The sequence below is a fragment of the Symphalangus syndactylus genome, chromosome 22, assembly GCF_028878055.3.
Source record: "Symphalangus syndactylus isolate Jambi chromosome 22, NHGRI_mSymSyn1-v2.1_pri, whole genome shotgun sequence".
NCBI lineage: Eukaryota > Metazoa > Chordata > Mammalia > Primates > Hylobatidae > Symphalangus > Symphalangus syndactylus.
The window spans coordinates 61,355,004-61,373,991 of NC_072444.2; the positions used below are offsets into that span (position 1 = coordinate 61,355,004).

General features: G+C 38.4%; 1 protein-coding gene across 1 annotated transcript in view; it reads left to right on the plus strand.

Annotated features, from left to right (window-relative positions):
- THSD7B (thrombospondin type 1 domain containing 7B) overlaps window positions 1–18,988 on the plus strand; it is a 1,279,053-nt gene that overhangs the window by 158,222 nt on the left and 1,101,843 nt on the right. The gene's annotated exons all lie outside the window — the stretch shown is intronic.

The following is an 18,988-nucleotide window of genomic DNA, read 5'->3' on the forward strand; positions in this document are numbered from 1 at the left end:
TGTTTGAAAAGTCTCCCTCCCATTTAACTGAAAAATGTTTCCCTATGGCTTCTACCAGTTAGTCTGCAAAGAACAAAGGTTTCTATTTCTTAGCCATTATGTTTCGTCTTGTACATGTAACATGGGTAATGAGTATGTGTGAGCACTTGGGCATGTGTGTGTGTGCCTGGTGGGCATATTATCTTACCTGTAGTAAACAGCTGTAATAATGGACCATGCCAATCAGAAGTTCTACAAGTAATAAAAATTTTTACATTATAAATTTACTGTACAATTCGTACATTTGAAAGAAGACTACAAAAAATAAGTAGATGTGATTTTGCATTTAGTTAAGGTGAGGTTTAGTTGTGATTTTTATTTGCATTTTCTCTTTCTCATATCTACTGTTATACATTATGGGCTTTTAAATAAAACTTTTTTAAATCTCAAAAATAATCTCACTGTTATCCTGAATTGATGATAGTATGTGGAACCCTGGCAAAGATTATTAAAGCAGACGGAACTCTGGCAGAAGAAGGTTCTATTCTTTGGAGACCCCATCCCAGGAAAGGCCTCAGGCCAGGCAGTAATTTCTATTTCCTGTCTCTTGTCTTCACCTTCTGGGGACTCCCACACAATCCAGTGCCCCATCTGGACACCGAGATCCATAAGGATAGTTTATTGCCAGGCCCCTGCTGAGCTAGAAACATTCTTCAGACAGTGCTCAATCCTCCAAAAGACTTCCAGAGTCTTCGCATTTCAGCCTTGATTTCTGCATCAGATGTGAGCTGGGGCAAGAAAGGCTGTGAATTAAAAAGGAGCTATAACTTCCTCATCAGTGATAAGGAAGAGGAGGGCCTACTTCCCCTTCATTTGCCATTAATTAAAAAGAGTAAGTTTATTTTTTTCTAAATACTTTCTTATGTATTCCAATTTTACAAAAATAAGCATACAGTCATATTCCTTTATTCACTCTTCTACTAAGCATCTATTAAAATATTTACAGTGAGCTAGGTGCTATGCTAGGGTAAACAATGGGTAAAAAGTGCTTGCCTGTGGGGAGCTTATCATCTGTTGGAGCAGTTTATTTTATTGAGTAACTACTATGTGCCTGGCATTGCACCAAGTATTTTACTGATGTAATCTCATTTAATCCTCATCATAATTTCATAGCATGGGAGTAATCATCCTTATTTAATAGATGAAGATTTTGAGGCTCAGAGAATATAAGCAACTTTACTAAAAGCTATTAAGTAGCAGGGACAGGGTTGGAGCCTGTGGTAAATAGTTTTTCAGGTCATCCATGTTTAATGCCCCTTCCCTGTTTTGTTGACTTTGGGTGTGGGTCCGTGGCCAACTTTGACTAGTGAGAGGAGAGTGGAGGGGGATGTCTCTTCTGAACAGAATTTTGAAGATCAGTACATAGTTTGCCTTGTTCTCCGCCATGATGTCAATTCCAGGTGGAGGCTGCCCAGGTAACCTGAGTCCCAGAGTGAAGAAGACATAAAGTACAGATACAGCCCACCCATAGCAGACATGCAGAGGGCGTGAAAAATCAACTGTTGCTGTTGTAAGTCACTGAAACTCTGGGGTTATGTTTTCTGCAGCCTGGCTGTCCGACTGGTACAGAACCTTTAAGCCATTATATCAGAATGCCTTCTTTTATATTATTTCTGTAATTAGAAGTGAAAAAAAAAAACAGTTGAAATTGGAGAAAACATTAATCTAGGCCAGATTTTTTGTTCTAAAAATGTTTACATTAATGGTGATTTTTTCTTCTGCCTTATCTGCCACCGTTCTTCCACTGTTAGAATCTTCTATATCCATGAGGATGACTATCTATAGGACTCATCCTGCCCCTTGCTGTCTTAATGCCTTAGTGGATACCTCTTCCTGCAGTGCTTATAGCTGAATTCAGTTCCACAAGCACTTTTTGAGCATCTTTTGGAATGTCTATTATCCCGCTTCTTCAAAGTCCCAAACTCCTACCCTCTCTGTGCGGCCATCCTGATGACCCCATACCTATATGATCTCTCTCGCTCTCCCCTAGACTCTAATACCATTATTTGCCACACATTATATGTTCCATTAAACTGTTTACTATCATCTTTGATTGGAATAAAATTCAAATAACACAAAATTCACCATTTAAAAGTGAACAATTCAGTGATTTTTAGTATATTTACAGTGTTGTGCAACCATCACTATTTAATGCCCCAAACTTTTCATTACTCACAAAGAAACTTCATTATCTATGAAGTAAGCACTCCCTATTCTTTCCTCTCTGCAGCCTTTGGCATCCACTAATCTCTTTATTTTTCCTCTATGGATTTATCTCTTCTGGACATTTCACATAAGTAGAATTGTGCAGTATGTTGACTTTTGCATCTAGCTTCTTTTACTTAGGATATTTTCAAAGTTTGTCCAGTTGTGGCATGGATCAGTATGTCACTTTTTTATGGTTGAATAACATTCCATTATTTAGATATAGCACAATTTGTTTATTCATCAGTTGATGGACATTTGGATTGTTTCCATATTTAGTTTTTGTGAATAGTGCTTTTGTGGGTGTGCAAGGTTTTGTGTGGATATATGTTCTCATTTCTCTTGAGGATATGCTTAAGTGTAGAATTGTCGGGTCACATGGTAACTTTATCTATGGTAACTTTATCTTTTTAAGTTTAGTTTTTTTGTTTGTTTGTTTTCTCTAAGACCCTCTGGGCTTCTAGCAGAAAGTTTTCCAACTCTGTGCTGCTGCAGTACATACATTCATTCCTTTGACAAATGTGAGTCGAGGGCCTATTTTGTGCCTGGTACTCCTCTGGGCATTTCTGCCAAATTGATTTTCATAGAATCCTAGCCTGTGATCTGAGAGGTCATTTGGTCCCTTTTCCCATCCAGTAGAAGAATCCTATATCCAAATCCTCTGGTCTTTGTATCAACTTCCATCCTCAAACCATAGAGCTTAGCTCCTTAAATGTAATTTTGGTTGCATTTTGTGACTACAGAAACAATATATACTTATTGTGCAAAACTTCAAAGTATAAGAACATATTAAAAAAGAAACAAAAATTATTTATAATTCTATAACCCACCACTAACATATTGCTAAATTTCCTTTCAGACTTTTTGTCCGTCCAATAATGTAATTCATGTAATTGGGATCATTCTGTATTCATCAGATACCTCTTGTGCATGGCTTCAAACCCTCTCATCATCACCCCATATTATGAACACTTCCACCAGTTTCCCACAGGCATCAGCCAACAGCACCTCACCTTGGGCAAGACCATTGTACCTTTTGCTTCTCTGACCTAATGGTGTCAGTGTGATGTGTCTAAGGGATCTGCTCAACATGTGCAATCTAAACATTTGACCAAAGATCAGTGACCTTCTGTTCCTTGGACTTCTCAGAAAGAGATGGAATAATCAGTTTCTCCCAATAGTGGTCAATGGTGTGATTCATCTTTTGATTTTCTCTCTCTCCTCCTCTGTTCAGTCCTCCTATTCTTCCACCCTTGCTTCTTGGAATCATCACCCCGAATAAATGACCCACACATCAAAGTTTGTTGCAGATGTTACTTTGTGGTGGGCAGGGGGAACACGGACTCTAGGGTATTGTATATGCAATTTCAGACACAGATTTAAACATTATGCCATGAGTTTAGAATATACATACAAATACATATATATGTATGTATATGTATTTATAAATTTAAATATGTGAATTGCTGTATAAGTGTATATAAATTTATATTCTTGTATATGTAAATTCAAATATATATTTGAAGTATAAATACTTTTTATATATAATACATTGGCATTCACCCCTCTTCCCTTCTTTTTATTTTATTTTATTATTATACTTTAAGTTTTAGGGTACATGTGCACGATGTGCAGGTTTGTTACATATGTATACATGTGCCATGTTGGTGTGCTGCACCCATTAACTCGTCATTTAGCATTAGGTATATCTCCTCATGCTATCCCTCCCCCCTGCCCCCACCCCACAACAGTCCCCAGAAGTGTGATGTTCCCCTTCCAGTGTCCATGTGTTCTCATTGTTCAATTCCCACCTGTAAGTGAGAACATGCGGTGTTTGTTTTTTTGTCCTTGCGATAGTTTACCGAGAATGATGATTTCCAGTTTCATCCATGTCCCTACAAAGGACATGAACTCATCATTTTTTATGGCTGCATAGTATTCCATGGTGTATATGTGCCACATTTTCTTAATCCAGTCTATCGTTGTTGGACATTTGGGTTGGTTCCAAGTCTTTGCTATTGTGAATAGTGCTGCAATAAACATACATGTGCATGTGTCTTTATAGCAGCATGATTTATAGTCCTTTGGGTATATACCCAGTAATAGGATGGCTGGGTCAAATGGCATTTCTAGTTCTAGATCCCTGAGGAATTGCCACACTGACTTCCACAATGGTTGAACTAGTTTACAGTCCCACCAACAGTGTAAAAGTGTTCCTATTTCTCCACATCCCCTCCAGCACTTGTTGTTTCCTGACTTTTTAATGATGGCCATTCTAACTGGTGTGAGATGGTATCTCATTGTGGTTTTGATTTGCATTTCTCTGATGGCCAGTGATGATGAGCATTTTTGCATGTGTTTTTTGGCAGCTTAACTGTCTTCTTTTGAGAAGTGTCTGTTCATGTCCTTTGCCCAGTTTTTGATGGGGTTGTTTGTTTTTTTCTTGTAAATTTGTTTGAGTTCATTGTAGATTCTGGATATTAGCCCTTTGTCAGATAAGTAGGTTGCGAAAATTTTCTCCCATTTTGCAGGTTGCCTGTTCACTCTGATGGTAGTTTCTTTTGTTGTGCAGAAGCTCTTTAGTTTAATTAGATCCCATTTGTCAATTTTGGCTTTTGTTGCCATTGCTTTTGGTGTTTTAGACATGAAGTCCTTGCCCATGCCTGTGTCCTGAATGGTAATGCTTACGTTTTCTTCTAGGGTTTTTATGGTTTTAGGTCTAACATTTAAGTCTTTAATCCATCTTGAATTAATTTTTGTGTAAGGTGTAAGGAAGGGATCCAGTTTCAGCTTTCTACATGTGGCTAGCCAGTTTTCCCAGCACCATTTATTAAATAGGGAATCCTTTCCCCATTGCTTGTTTTTGTCAGGTTTGTCAAAGATCAGATAGTTGTAGATACACAGCATTATTTCTGAGGGCTCTGTTCTGTTCCATTGATCTATGTCTCTGTTGTGGTACCAGTACCATGCTGTTTTGGTTACTGTAGCCTTGTAGTATAGTTTGAAGTCAGGTAGCGTGATGCCTCCAGCTTTGTTCTTTTGGCTTAGGATTGACTTGGCGATGTGGGTTCTTTTTTGGTTCCATATGAACTTTAAAGTAGTTTTTTCCAATTCTGTGAAGAAAGTCATTGGTAGCTTGATGGGGATGGCATTGAATCTATAAATTACCTTGGGCAGTATGGCCATTTTCACGATATTGATTCTTCCAACCCATGAGCATGGAATGTTCTTCCATTTGTTTGTATCCTCTTTTATTTCATTGAGCAGTGGTTTGTAGTTCTCCTTGAAGAGGTCCTTCACATCCCTTGTAAGTTGGATTCCTAGGTATTTTATTCTCTTTGAAGCAATTGTGAATGGGAGTTCACTCATGATTTGGCTCTCTGTTTGTCTGTTATTGGTGTATAGGAATGCTTGTGGTATTTGCACATTGATTTTGTATCCTGAGACTTTGCTGAAGTTACTTATCAGCTTAAGGAGATTTTGGGCTGAGACAATGGGGTTTTCTAGATATACAATCATGTCATCTGCAAACAGGGACAATTTGACTTCCTCTTTTCCTAATTGAATACCCTTTATTTCCTTCTCCCGCCTAATTACCCTGGCCAGAACTTCCAGCACTATGTTGAATAGGAGTGGTGAGAGAGGGCATCCCTGTCTTGTGCCCGTTTTCAAAGGGAATGCTTCCAGTTTTTGCCCATTCAGTATAAAATTGGCTGTGGGTTTGTCATAAATAGCTCTTATTATTTTGAGATACGTCCCATCAATACCTAATTTATTGAGAGTTTTTAGCATGAAGCGTTGTTGAATTTTGTCAAAGGCCTTTTCTGCATCTATTGAGATAATCATGTGGTTTTTGTCTTTGGTTCTGTTTATATGCTGGATTACATTTGTTGATTTGCATATGTTGAACCAGTCTTGCATCCCAGGGATGAAGCCCACTTGATCGTGGTGGATAAGCTTTTTTGATATGCTGCTGGATTCGGTTTGCCAGTATTTTATTGAGGATTTTTGCATCAATGTTCATCAAGGATATTGGTCTAAAATTCTCTTTTTTTGTTGTGTCTCTGCCCGGCTTTGGTATCAGGATGATGCTGGCCTCATAAAATGAGTTAGGGAGGATTCCCTCTTTTTCTATCGATAGGAGTAGTTTCAGAAGGAATGGTACCAGTTCCTCCTTGTACCTCTGGTAGAATTCGGCTGTGAATCCATCAGGTCCTGGACTCTTTTTGGTTGGTAAGCTATTGATTATTGCCACAATTTCAGAGCCTGTTATTGGTCTATTCAGAGATTCAGCTTCTTCCTGGTTTAGTCTTGGGAGGGTGTATGTGTTGAGGAATTTATCCATTTCTTCTAGATTTTCTAGTTTATTTGCGTAGAGGTGTTTGTAGTATTCTGTGATGGTAGTTTGTATTTCTGTGGGATCCGTGATGATATCCCCTTTATCATTTTTTATTGCATCTATTTGATTCTTCTCTCTTTTCTTCTTTATTAGTCTTGCTAGGGGTCTATCAATTTTGTTGATCTTTTCAAAAAACCAGCTACTGGATTCATTGATTTTTTTGAAGGGTTTTTTGTGTCTCTATTTCCTTCAGTTCTGCTCTGATTTTAGTTATTTCTTGCTTTCTGCTAGCTTTTGAATGTGTTTGCTCTTGCTTCTCTAGTTCTTTTAATTGTGATGTTAGGGTGTCACTTTTAGATCTTCCCTGCTTTCTCTTGTGGGCATTTAGTGCTATAAAATTCCCTCTACACACTGCTTTAAATGTGGCTCAGAGATTCTGGTATGTTGTGTCTTTGTTCTCGTTGGTTTCAAAGAACATCTTTATTTCTGCCTTCATTTCATTATGTACCCAGTAGTCATTCAGGAGCAGGTTGTTCAGTTTCCATGTAGTTGAGTGGTTTTGAGTGAGTTTCTTAATCCTGAGTTCTAGTTTGATTGCACTGTGGTCTAAGAGACAGTTTGTTATAATTTCTGTTCTTTTACATTTGCTGAGGAGAGCTTTACTTCCAACTATGTGGTCAATTTTGGAGTAGGTGTGGTGTGGTGCTGAAAAAAATGTATATTCTGTTGCTTTGGGGTGGAGAGTTTTGTAGATGTCTATTAAGTCCACTTTGTGCAGAGCTGAATTCAATTCCTGGTTAACTTTCTATCTCGTTGATCTGTCTAATGTTGACAGTGGGGTGTTAAAGTCTCCCATTATTATTGTGTGGGAGTCTAAGTCTCTTTGTTGGTCACTCAGGACTTGCTTTATGAATCTGGGTGCTCCTGTATTGGGTGCATATATATTTAGGATAGTTAGCTCTTCTTGTTGAATTGATCCGTTTACCATTATGTAATGGCCTTCTTTGTCTCTTTTGATCTTTGTTGGTTTAAAGTCTGTTTTATGAGAGACTAGGATTGCAGCCCCTGCCTTTTTTTGTTTTCCATTTGCTTGGTAGATCTTCCTCCATCCTTTTATTTTGAGCCTATGTGTGTCTCTGCACTTGAGATGGGTTTCCTGAATACAGCACACTGATGGGTCTTGACTCTTTATCCAATTTGCCAGTCTGTGTCTTTTAATTGGAGCATTTAGTCCATTTACATTTAAAGTTAATATTGTTAGGTGTGAATTTGATCCTGTCATTATGATGTTAGCTGGTTATTTTGCTCGTTAGTTGATGCAGTTTCTTCCTAGCCTCGATGGTCTTTACAATTTGGCATGTTTTTGCAGTGGCTGGTACCGGTTGTTCCTCTCCATGTTTAGTGCTTCCTTCGGGAGCTCTTTTAGGGCAGGCCTGGTGGTGACAAAATCTCTCAGCATTTGCTTGTCTGTAAAGGATTTTATTTCTCCTTCACTTATGAAGCTTAATTTGGCTGGATATGAAATTCTGGGTTGAAAATTCTTTTCTTTAAGAATGTTGAATATGGGCCCCCACTCTCTTCTGGATGTAGAGTTTCTGCCGAGAGATCAGCTGTTAGTCTGATGGGCTTCCCTTTGTGGGTAACCCGACCTTTCTCTCTGGCTGCTCTTAACATTTTTTCCTTCATTTCAACTTTGGTGAATCTGACAATTATGTGTGTTGGAGTTGCTCTTCTCGAGGAGTATCTTTGTAGCGTTCTCTGTATTTTCTGAATCTGAATGTTGGCCTGCCTTGCTAGATTGGGGAAGTTCTCCTGGGTGATATCCTGCAGAGTGTTTTCCAACTTGTTTCCATTCTCCCCGTCACTTTCAGGTACACCAATCAGATGTAGATTTGGTCTTTTCACATAGTCCCATATTTCTTGGAGGCTTTGTTCGTTTCTTTTTGTTCTTTTTTCTCTAAACTTCTCGCTTCATTATGTTCATTTCGTCTTCCATCGCTGATACCCTTTCTTCCAGTTGGTTGCATTGGCTACTGAGGGTTCTGCATTTGTCACGTAGCTCTCGTGCCTTGGTTTTCAGCTCCATCAGGTCCTTTAAGGACTTCTCTGCATTGGTTATTCTAGTTCCCTCTTTCCTTCTGTGATCTCCTGTATCAGCGATGCTGGATGCTGGAAGCCTAGGACACCATTTCCCAGAATCCTTTGCCAGCAGGCTTCTAATTTAGACTCTGCTGCTCATAAATGAATGGATGGCAGAAAGAAGCAGAAGGTAGTATTGTTTCTCTAGCACTGGTGGGTGAGTGTGTGGGCTTTACATATGGTGAATGTGTTTTTTTTTTTTTGCAGTGGCTTCTTTAGATTCACATGCAGTTGTAAGGAATAATATAGAGAAATATTGTATACATTTTACATAGTTCCTCACAACAGTAACATTTTGCAAGATAGTCATATGGTATTACAACTGAGATGCTGACATTGATACAATTCACTTATTCCATTCAGAATTCCTTGGTTTTACTTGTACTTGTGTGTGTGTGTGTGTACTTAGTTATGTACAATTTATTCACTTTTTTTTTTTTTTTTTTTTTTTGGAGACAGAATCTTGCTGTCGCCCAGGCTGGAGTGCAGTGGCGCGATCTTGGCTCACTGCAGGCTCCGCCCCCTGGGGTTCACGCCATTCTCCTGCCTCAGCCTCCTGAGTAGCTGGGACTACAGGTGCCTGCCACCTCCCCCCCGGCTAATTTTTTGTATTTTTAGTAGAGACGGGGTTTCACTGTGTTAGCCAGGATGGTCTCGATCTCCTGACCTCGTGATCCGCCTGCCTCGGCCTCCCAAAGTGCTGGGATTACAGGCGTGAGCCACCGCACCTGGCCTATTCACATTTTTACTGGGATATAATTCACAAAATATAAAATTCACTAATTCAGAGTTCAATGGTTTTTAGTATATTCACAGAATTATCCAGCTTTCACTACTATCTAACTCTAGAACGTTTTCATTACCTCAAAGGGAAACTGTACCCTTAGCAATCACTCTCTATCTCTCCCTCTAGCCCTAGGCAACCAGTAATCTACTTTCTTTCTCTAAGGATTTGTGTATTGTGGACATTTCAAATAAACAGAATGATATAATATATGGTCTTTTGCAATTGGCTTCTTTCCCTTAGTATAATGTTTTCAAGGTTCATCCATGTTGTAGCATGTATCAATATCTCATTCTTCTTTATTGTAGATAATATTTTACGGTATGGACACTTCATTCATCGGATGATGACATTTGAGTTGTTTTCACTTTGGTAGTGTTATAGATATGCTGCTATAAAAACTGTGGAAACTTGATGTGCAAGTTTTTGTGTGGACATATGTTTTCATTTCACTTCTATATATACCTGTGAGTGCCATTGTTCATCATATGGTAACTCTGTGTTAACATTAAACAACTTTTAAGCTGTTTTCCAGAGTGGTAGCACCGTTTTACATTCTTACTAGCAGTGTTTGAGGGTTCCAGTTTTTCTACAACCTGGCCAAAATTTGTAATCGTCTGTCTTTTTGATAGTTCTATATAATTTTATCAAATGTATAGGTTCATGTGTCCACCACCATAGTCAAGATACTGAATAGTTTGATTAACACAAGGATCCCTCATGTTGCCTTTTTTTTTTTTTTTTTTTTTTTTTTTGAGATGGAGTCTTGCTCTGTCGCCCAGGCTGGAGTGCAGTGGCACGATCTCGGCTCACTGCAAGCTGTGCCTCCCAGGTTCACGCCATTCTCCTGCCTCAGCCTCCCAAGTAGCTGGGACTACTGGCACCTGCCACCACACCCAGCTAATTCTTTTTGTATTTTTTTAGTAGAGACGAGGTTTCACCATGTTAGCCATGATGGTCTTGATTTCCTGACTTCGTGATCTGCCCACATTGGCCTCCCAAAGTGCTGGGATTACAGGCGTGAGCCATGGCGCCCGGCCATGTTGCCCTTTTAAAACTGCACCCACCTCCCTTCCACATCCTCCCAACCCCTTACCAACTCCAGGAACCACTAATCTTTTCTCCATTTCTAAAATTTTGTCATTTCAAAAATGGAATCACCGATAGTAATCAAAGGCTACTTAGTATATAAACAGAATAATACATTAAGTAACCTTTGGGGATTGACTTTTTTCAAACTATTGATACACACAACATGGATGATGTCCTGTGGATCTACTACAATTTGTACGTTGTTTAAGCATTTATTCACTGAAGGACATCTGGCCTGTATCCAGTTTTTGGCTATTATAGCTGGTATAAACACTTATGTGCAGGTTTTTGTGTGAGCATAAGTCTAAATTTCTCCAGCATAAATGCCCAAGAATGCAATTAGTGGGTGGTTGTATGGCTATTGGAGGTTTAGTTTATAAAAATTGCCAAACTATTTTCCATTTTCCATTCTGGCCAGGTGGGTATGAGTACTGTAGTTTCTCTGCATCCTCACCAGCATTTGTTGTCACTCTGTTGTTTATTTTTTAATCTTCGCTTATTGTATCTTTCTCTATGCAAACTTTCAAAAATTTACCTTTTTAAAAAAGTATTCTTTTTTATTTATAGCGGTGATCTTCATGTTATGGTTAGGAAAGTCTTTTTCACTATCATATTATAAAAACTATTTCTTTTATTTTCTTCTGGTATTTTTATAGACAGGCAATGCAGGATGGAGTAGATCAGAATGGTTGGAGTCTGTCTGCGGTGAGATCTGCTCCGTTTAAGTCTTGGCTCCATCACTTGCTACTGTGCCCACTTTCAGTTGACATGTATCTCTATACTTTCCCTGTGTATCTCCTCTCCTGATATCTCCTCTCCTTCAACTGTTTCATAGGTAATGCTTTTTCATCCTGGTCAACCTCTGCTGGAAATTCTCCAGTATGACAATGTCTATCTCAACTTGACATACTCAGATCTGAGCACTCCATTCCAGATAAATTTTGACAGTGCAGAGAAAGTGGGTCTTAACTTGCACTGTTCTGCACACTGTTAATGTTAGCAAAGATTGCAGTGACTTTTGGAGGTGACCATGTTAACTCCCTGGCCATTAGGAAACCTCTGAAAGCAAAACATCATCATTTTCACATGAACTGCTATTAAAGCAAGTCTCTTCCATTTCACATTTCTGCAGGCAATTTGATGATTTTTATCTGTTCCTCCAGTAGTTCTTTTGATTAATGTATAGTGGCCCTATTTGTTCCTAATAATGCTTTTCACTTTAAAGTCTATTTTGTCTTACAAAAATGTTGCCATATTAGAATTTTTTTTGCTAAGGTATTTCTTGAATATTTTTTGCCTTTATTTTCTATTTTCAGTATTATTTTGTTTTAGGGATGTCTCATATATAATATATAGCTTGATTTTTTAAAATCTTATTTGATACTCTGAATAGGTGAGCTTATTTATATTTGTTGAAAACCTATATAATTGGACTTACTTATGCCATTTATTTTGTACTTTTATTCACCTTTCCTGTTTACTAAGTTCCTATTCTGTTTTCTTCTGTTTGAGGTTAGAGATTGTTTCCAGTTGTTAAGTACTTATCTTTAACAATTTTAACATTCCTTCATAACTTTTTTAAAGCCTATATTTTTTTAATATCTTTGTCCTATTCCATACTGTATTTCTTCTGTTCTTTTTTTAACCTTAGGACAGATCTTTATATTTTTCTAATTAAAATTAATCTCATTAGTTTCAATTCATCCTGATGGCCTGTTGAGTGATCAAGAGGTCCCGATCCAGTGCTGAGGGATTCTCCTCCTGTTTTGTGCCATCCTAACTTTTATTATGCCTGAGTCTATCCAAGTAATTAATTAAAAAAATATGTAGTAGAGCTAGGTTCAGGATCCTCTGTTTTCTATTTAGGAACTCCATGCCTTGGGGCTGGAGGGTGGAGAGTCGAACGAAAAAATCTACTTTTCTAAACTGCTCGAATTGTTTCTGACCATGACCAGCTTTCTTTTTCTTGACTATTACAAGACAATTTCATCACTTTCCCCCGAAAGTTCCTATCACTTCCACTCCATCATTCAAGCCAGGCTGTTGATTAAAATTAATTGAGGTAAAGATGCTCCTGTGGTGGCTTCTTCAGTCTTCTGAGTGATGAAATTGTCAACGATGCGAGGCAGGAATCCATCAGATTCTCATCAAGTGAGACTGCTGGCCGATGTGTAGATAAGAGTCCTGTAGCTGTGATGGGGTGGGGGTGGGGAGAGTAAGAGGACACAAAAAGACACTTGCATGTGGCATGACATGGTAGACTAGTGACAACTGGGAGGCAGTAAACCTGGGCTCTTGCATCATACTTTAGGAATTGAAAATGCCACACGTTTGAACACATACAGATGCTAGACCATTATTTAGTTACCTTGGAGATTTTCCCTCAGTTTGTCACCCACGCGCTTCTTAACCCCTTGCAATCTGTTTTATCTTCTTGCTTCTATCAAATCTATTTCTTCCTTCATGCTTCTATCAAAACTATTTTCTTTTCCTTGACCAAAACCCCAGAGCCTGTTTACTGTTCTAATTCTAGGAACCTGTCTTTTCTATTCGGCACCACAGACCCTCTGCTTAATGAAATTCTTTCCTTTTTCCATTTCTCTGTCGCTGCCTTCTCATGTTGCTCCCCTACCCCCTTCTTTTGCTGAGATGCTTGTTCCTTCCCCTTTTCCTTGAATGTGTGCCCCACTCCCCTCCAGGCACAGCCACAACTTCCTGCTAGATGTCTTCTTTCTGCTCCTTAAAAGTTAGCGTGCCCTGCATTGAATTCTTTACATTATTCCCAAGAGGAGTTCATTCTTGATTTCATTCTTTCTCTTAATGGGACATCATTTCCCCAGGGACACTGGCTCAAGATCCTGAGTCCTAGAATGGAGTGCTGAGCTATTGCCAATCATACTGCAGTTTAATAAGCATGTACTGAGCACATTTGGCGGTGCTGGGTTATAGGCTTTTTCATCGAAGAGCTCATTGTCTAGAGGATTGGAATGAGAACACCACATAGCCAGGGCTGCAGCAAGCAGGTACACAGGCTCTGGTAGCCCAGAGTAGGGAGGGAGGGGAAGATGATGAATATTCATGAAGGACCTGCTAGGTGCCAGTTTTTGCACTGGGCTCTCCATATATATCAGCTCAGTGGAAGCTTATGACCCTCTGAGGTAGACGTTACAGCCAAGGAAAGGTAAGCTCAATAGGGTCAAGGTCAAATGACTGCATAATAAATGCTGGAACCAGGATTCAAAGTTGAATCTGTTATTTTTCCAGAGCACTACATTGCCCCCTAGGCTGTTACAAAAGAGGGTACGTGTGTGTTAATCATTTAAGGATGAACTTTTCTTGGTAGTTAATATGCAGAAGAGAATTCCTGGCACGGGGAATAGAATATAAAAAAGCACGAAGAGTATGCATTAGAGTTTTAAGTAGAAAGAAGGAACAAAAGAGGAGGAGGAAGTTTAGGGAGAAAGATGATGCATTAGGCTTCAGACATGTTGAGTTCCGGCATTTATAGGCTACCCACGTTGTTAGTTCAGTGAATAGTTGGAAATATGAGTTTGAGAAAGTGATAGGTCCACAGAATGAGAGAAAATAGTTGGAAATCATACCTCCAACTAGCGGTTAATATCTAAAATATATAAGGAACTCAATTCAATAGCAAGAAAACAAATAACCCAATTTAAAAAATGGGCAAAGGACCTGAATAGACATTTCTCAAAAGAAAACATACAAGCGGACAACAAGCTCATCATCAGTAATCATTAAGGAAATTCTAATGAAAATCACAAGGAGAGATCACCTCACATCTGTTAGAATATCTTTTATTAAATAAAATGAAAGATAATAAATGTCAGACAGGATTCAGAGAAAAGGGGACCATACATTGTTGGTGGGAATGTAAATCAGTAGAACCATAATGAAAAATGGTATGGAGGTTCCACATAAAACTAAAAAGAGAGTTACTATATGACTTAGTAATCCCACTTCTGGATATATATCCAAAGGAACTGAAATCAATATGTTGAAGGGATATCTCTACTCCCCTGTTTATTGCAGCGTTATTTACCAAGGTATGGAAGCAACCTAAGTGTCCATCAGTGGATGAATCTATAAAGAAAATGTTATACATTTTACACACATTACATGCATTTACATACATTATACACAATGAAATGCTATTTAGCCTTAAAAAGGGGGAATCCTGTCTTTTTTTTTTTTTACAACATGGATGAATCTGGAGAACATTATGTTAAGTAAAATAAGCCAGGCATAGAACGATAAATACAGCATGATCTCACTTATATGTAGAATCTAATAAAGTTGAACTCATAGAAGTGAAGAGTAGAACAATGGTTACCGGGGCAAGGAGGGCAAACAGAGTTGTTGATCAAAGGGTATTAAGTTTCAGATAGATCAGAGGAATATGTTTTGAGATCTGCTGCACAGCAGGGGTGACTTTAGTCAATAATAATGTATTATACATTTCAAAATAAGAGGGTAAACTTCAAATGTCACATCATAAAAATGAAAGGTAAATGAGACACATAGGTTAACTAGCTTGATGTAATCATGCCACATTGTAGACATGTATCAAAACGTCACATTTTAGCCTATAAATTTATACAACTATGATTTGTTAACCAAAAAGAGATAGGAAACTAGAAATTTAAATCTGCATGTTTTCAGTGTCAATGTAAGGTAGGGGTTGGAGTCGTGGAGGTGGTAAAATTATCTAGGTAGACTGTATTGTGCCAAAAAAAAAAAACAAAAAAAACAAAAAAAACAAAAGCAAGACATTACCAAGGACCAGGAGATTGAGAGGGAGCTTCCAGAGAGAGGGAAGCAGGAGAGAGCAGATGATGAAAACCAGAGGAGAATTTCAAGAAGGTGAAGATCAACAACAGGGTTTCCAAAGAGATAATTTGGGGTCAGGACTAAAAATGACAATTGAATCAGGCAACAAGGAGGTCACTGGAGAATTTGTTGAGAACAGTTTTAATTTAGAGGTGAGGAATGGAATGCAAGTTTCAAGGGGTTAGGAGATGTGCAGGGGGTAAAGAGCAGAAAAAAAATATCATGGTGGTTGATCTCTATGGTAGTATCTTCTCCCATTTTCAAGGCCAGCTCAAATATCTTATCTACAAAATTTCCCCCCCATATCCCTCTTTTTTTCTGTGCTTCCAGGTCATTCTTATCTCCATTGTATCCCTTGTCACCATCCAATCTGTGTTTGTGATTCGGGTACAGTTTCTAGGACTGAATTGCAAGCTTCATGAGGTGTGAGATCCTTTTCTTGATGTCACAACACTAACCTGGTACTCGGTGGGTGTTCACGTAGTGCCTTGGATTGGAAACCGTAGGCATTCACAAAATAGTTGCTACATTGAAGTAATCAGACACTAGCATTACAAAAAGTAACAAAAAATTCTTGTAATAATTCCAGTGAGGTTTCCTTTTTTTTGAGGGGAGGGAGTATATGCTGAGTGAAAGAAACCTGAGTAATTCTTCTGTCCAGGCAAATGGGGTGTGCATTCTGAAGCTAGATAGCTCAGTCAACAATTCTTTCAGAAATGTGTTTTGTCTGTATGAAACCAAACAATTGGCATGAAATTTTTGTCAAAGCTGACATTTTCTTCAATTTGTTAAACTTTTCTTCAACCAGTTGCAATTTTTAAATGGACTTGCCTGGGAATTTTAACTTTGTTTAGAAATGAGCTTTTAGGGGTTCTGATCAGACTGTGTTCTGGATAGTTTTGGAGTCATGAAATGAAGAAAAAAGCATGCTAAATAGTGTTAGCCAAAAAGAGGGAGAGCAGTGCTGTGTGGCATTCTAGAAAGAGAGGTATGATATATCTGACTTCTGCTCCTAACCCTGCTCCTAATAAGCAGGGTTACCTCACTTAGTGACTTTGTGTTTTGGTCTCCATATCTGTAAAACAAGGCAGTGAGACAGGATTCTAAGATCCCTATTCCTGTTTTAACATCTTATAATCTAAGAAAAACCCTTCTACAGTCATAGTCTACAAAATATTTCCACTCTCATGATCTCTACTTTCCAACATCCATTTGGCAGTGAACATGGAATTACTGAAGGAGGGAAGCACAGCATTGGCTCGTTTCCTCCCTCCTCCTCACCTTAATCTAACTTGCTGTCATTACAGAAAACTAAATGCAACTTGATGGCCCCAGTTTGATTATTGAACTGTAAGCTCTGCAGAGAAAGGGACCATGTCTAATCCCCTCTGTGTATCACACCAGAACCATGGTTCCGGATCCTACACACGCTGTTTGTTTAACTGACTGTTGGAGAGCTTGGCTGTGTTGAATCTGTGTAGTGACCTGCTGAAGGTGAATTGCTCAGCTTGGCAGGTAATTTATGATTCCTATTTGTTGCTATTTATTTTAATTATGTGCCGTATTTCTATAAATATTCTACATAGACCCAGAAACTTCAAAAGTACATGGCATATATATATTTTTTAAAGATTAAAAATGAAAACCAACAGAAAGCAAGAGAAACTCTAGTGAGTTTCTGTCACAAACCAACGGACAACTTCCTCTGTTCTAGCTTCCTGAGTAATTTCTCAGTTGAGCTCGGGGGGTAAGGTACGAGTGGATGGATGGTAAGAGCCTTCTTATCTGATGTGACAGGACTGGTAGTTGTTTTAAAGATTGATTAAAAAGAAGAATTTGAATAAATGGTGCATACATAGCTCACCATTTGATTTAAGTATAAAATTCTGTGACTGCATACTGCTTTTCCAACCTTTTGATATAAAGTCAAGGTCTTTTTTCGTGGGATGGGGGCGGATTTGGGAGGGTTCAATACTCTTGCATCACATTGCCTACAACACTCAGTTTCTATCTCTCGAGATGCAAGAAAAACCTAGACCTTTGTAAAGCAATTTGACTGTAGAACCCTTCTAGACATGTATGGTCATTTCCCCAGTCTTTTACAAATCTTTTACCCTCACCTAATTAAACACACTTAGGAATCTTTCCAAAGTATTTAATTATCATATAATTAAATCTCTTTTTTCGCTCACATTTTATCTGCTTAGATAATATTTGGCTATATAATTTCAACAGCATGTAAAACTGTTAACAACAAGCTAAGAAATATTCAACATGCTCTTGGTAGATGTGAGGGCTTCTCAAAGCGGCCTCGTAGTCACATGCCTGGATGGTGCCACAGGCATCAGACCTGTGTTCTGTAGAGGAAATGGGGGATGCTGGGTCATATGGCAATTTGGTTATTAGAAAGCCCTTACAAGTCCATCTTCTGTAACTTTGAAATATCTCTTCAGCCAAATATCCAGAGGCATTCTTTTTAATTTTTCACCTTTATTGAGGTATTATTAAAAATTATATGTTTTAAGGTGTACAACATGATGTTTTGTTATACAAATACATTGTGAAATGTTTACCACCGTCAAGCTAATTAACATATCTTCATAGTACCTTTTTTTTGGTGATATACTTTCTTATTAGGATGTACCCTCTTAGCAAATTTCAAATCTACGGTACAGTATTGTTAACTACAGTCACCATGTCGAGGTCCTCAATAAGCTTCCTCTATGATGAGTTTATCCATGACACCTGTCCTTAAACTATGAGTGGTCTACCCCTTCTCAGATGCAGTAATAAACTCTTGCCATAGCTTATTTTCTCTTAAGACAGAAGAATGGCTATCTCATTATTGTGTTTGCTAATTTATCTTATTTAGGAAAGCATTTAACTAATACTAGAAATCAAAACCTATTTCTATCTGGGACTCATTGATTCATCTACATTTTCTCTGATTCCTTGTATCTTTGAAACCAAATCTAAGACTCAAGATCTGACTTAATGAGGGTAATGTTACTTCTATTATGAAATAATCATTGCAATATTCAGTGAAAAATGCCTTCACGGAGTGCCACCTGCTTTCCTCTTCCTGCATTTCTCTTGAAGGTGATCATGAAAAAGGCATTAGGAAATTCCCCTGACTTAGGGGGAATTCCAATCAGGCCTGAGGCTAGGGTCTGCTGAGGAATATTAGGCCAGGAAAACTGATTTTTATTTCTTTTGTCCCATAATCCACACAAGTAGTTCCTTTTGCACCTGTTGAGGATGTAGGCTTGCAGCTAAAGCCTATGGACACCCTGGGCAGCCATGTGGATGAAAAAGGAAGCCACTTTACACTTTCTTGTACCCTCTCCCATCATGGGCAGTATCACCAGTGGCTGCACATTCCTGTGGGGACTTGGGGATCATATTTCCATATGGGTGTCTGTTACGTTGCTTCCTTTTTGTGCCATTTTAATAAATTTCCCTATTTGCCATGAAATGTACTTTACATCTGTTTGTTATCTGTTTTCCCCATGAGCATACAAGTCCGTAACTTTTTCTAGATA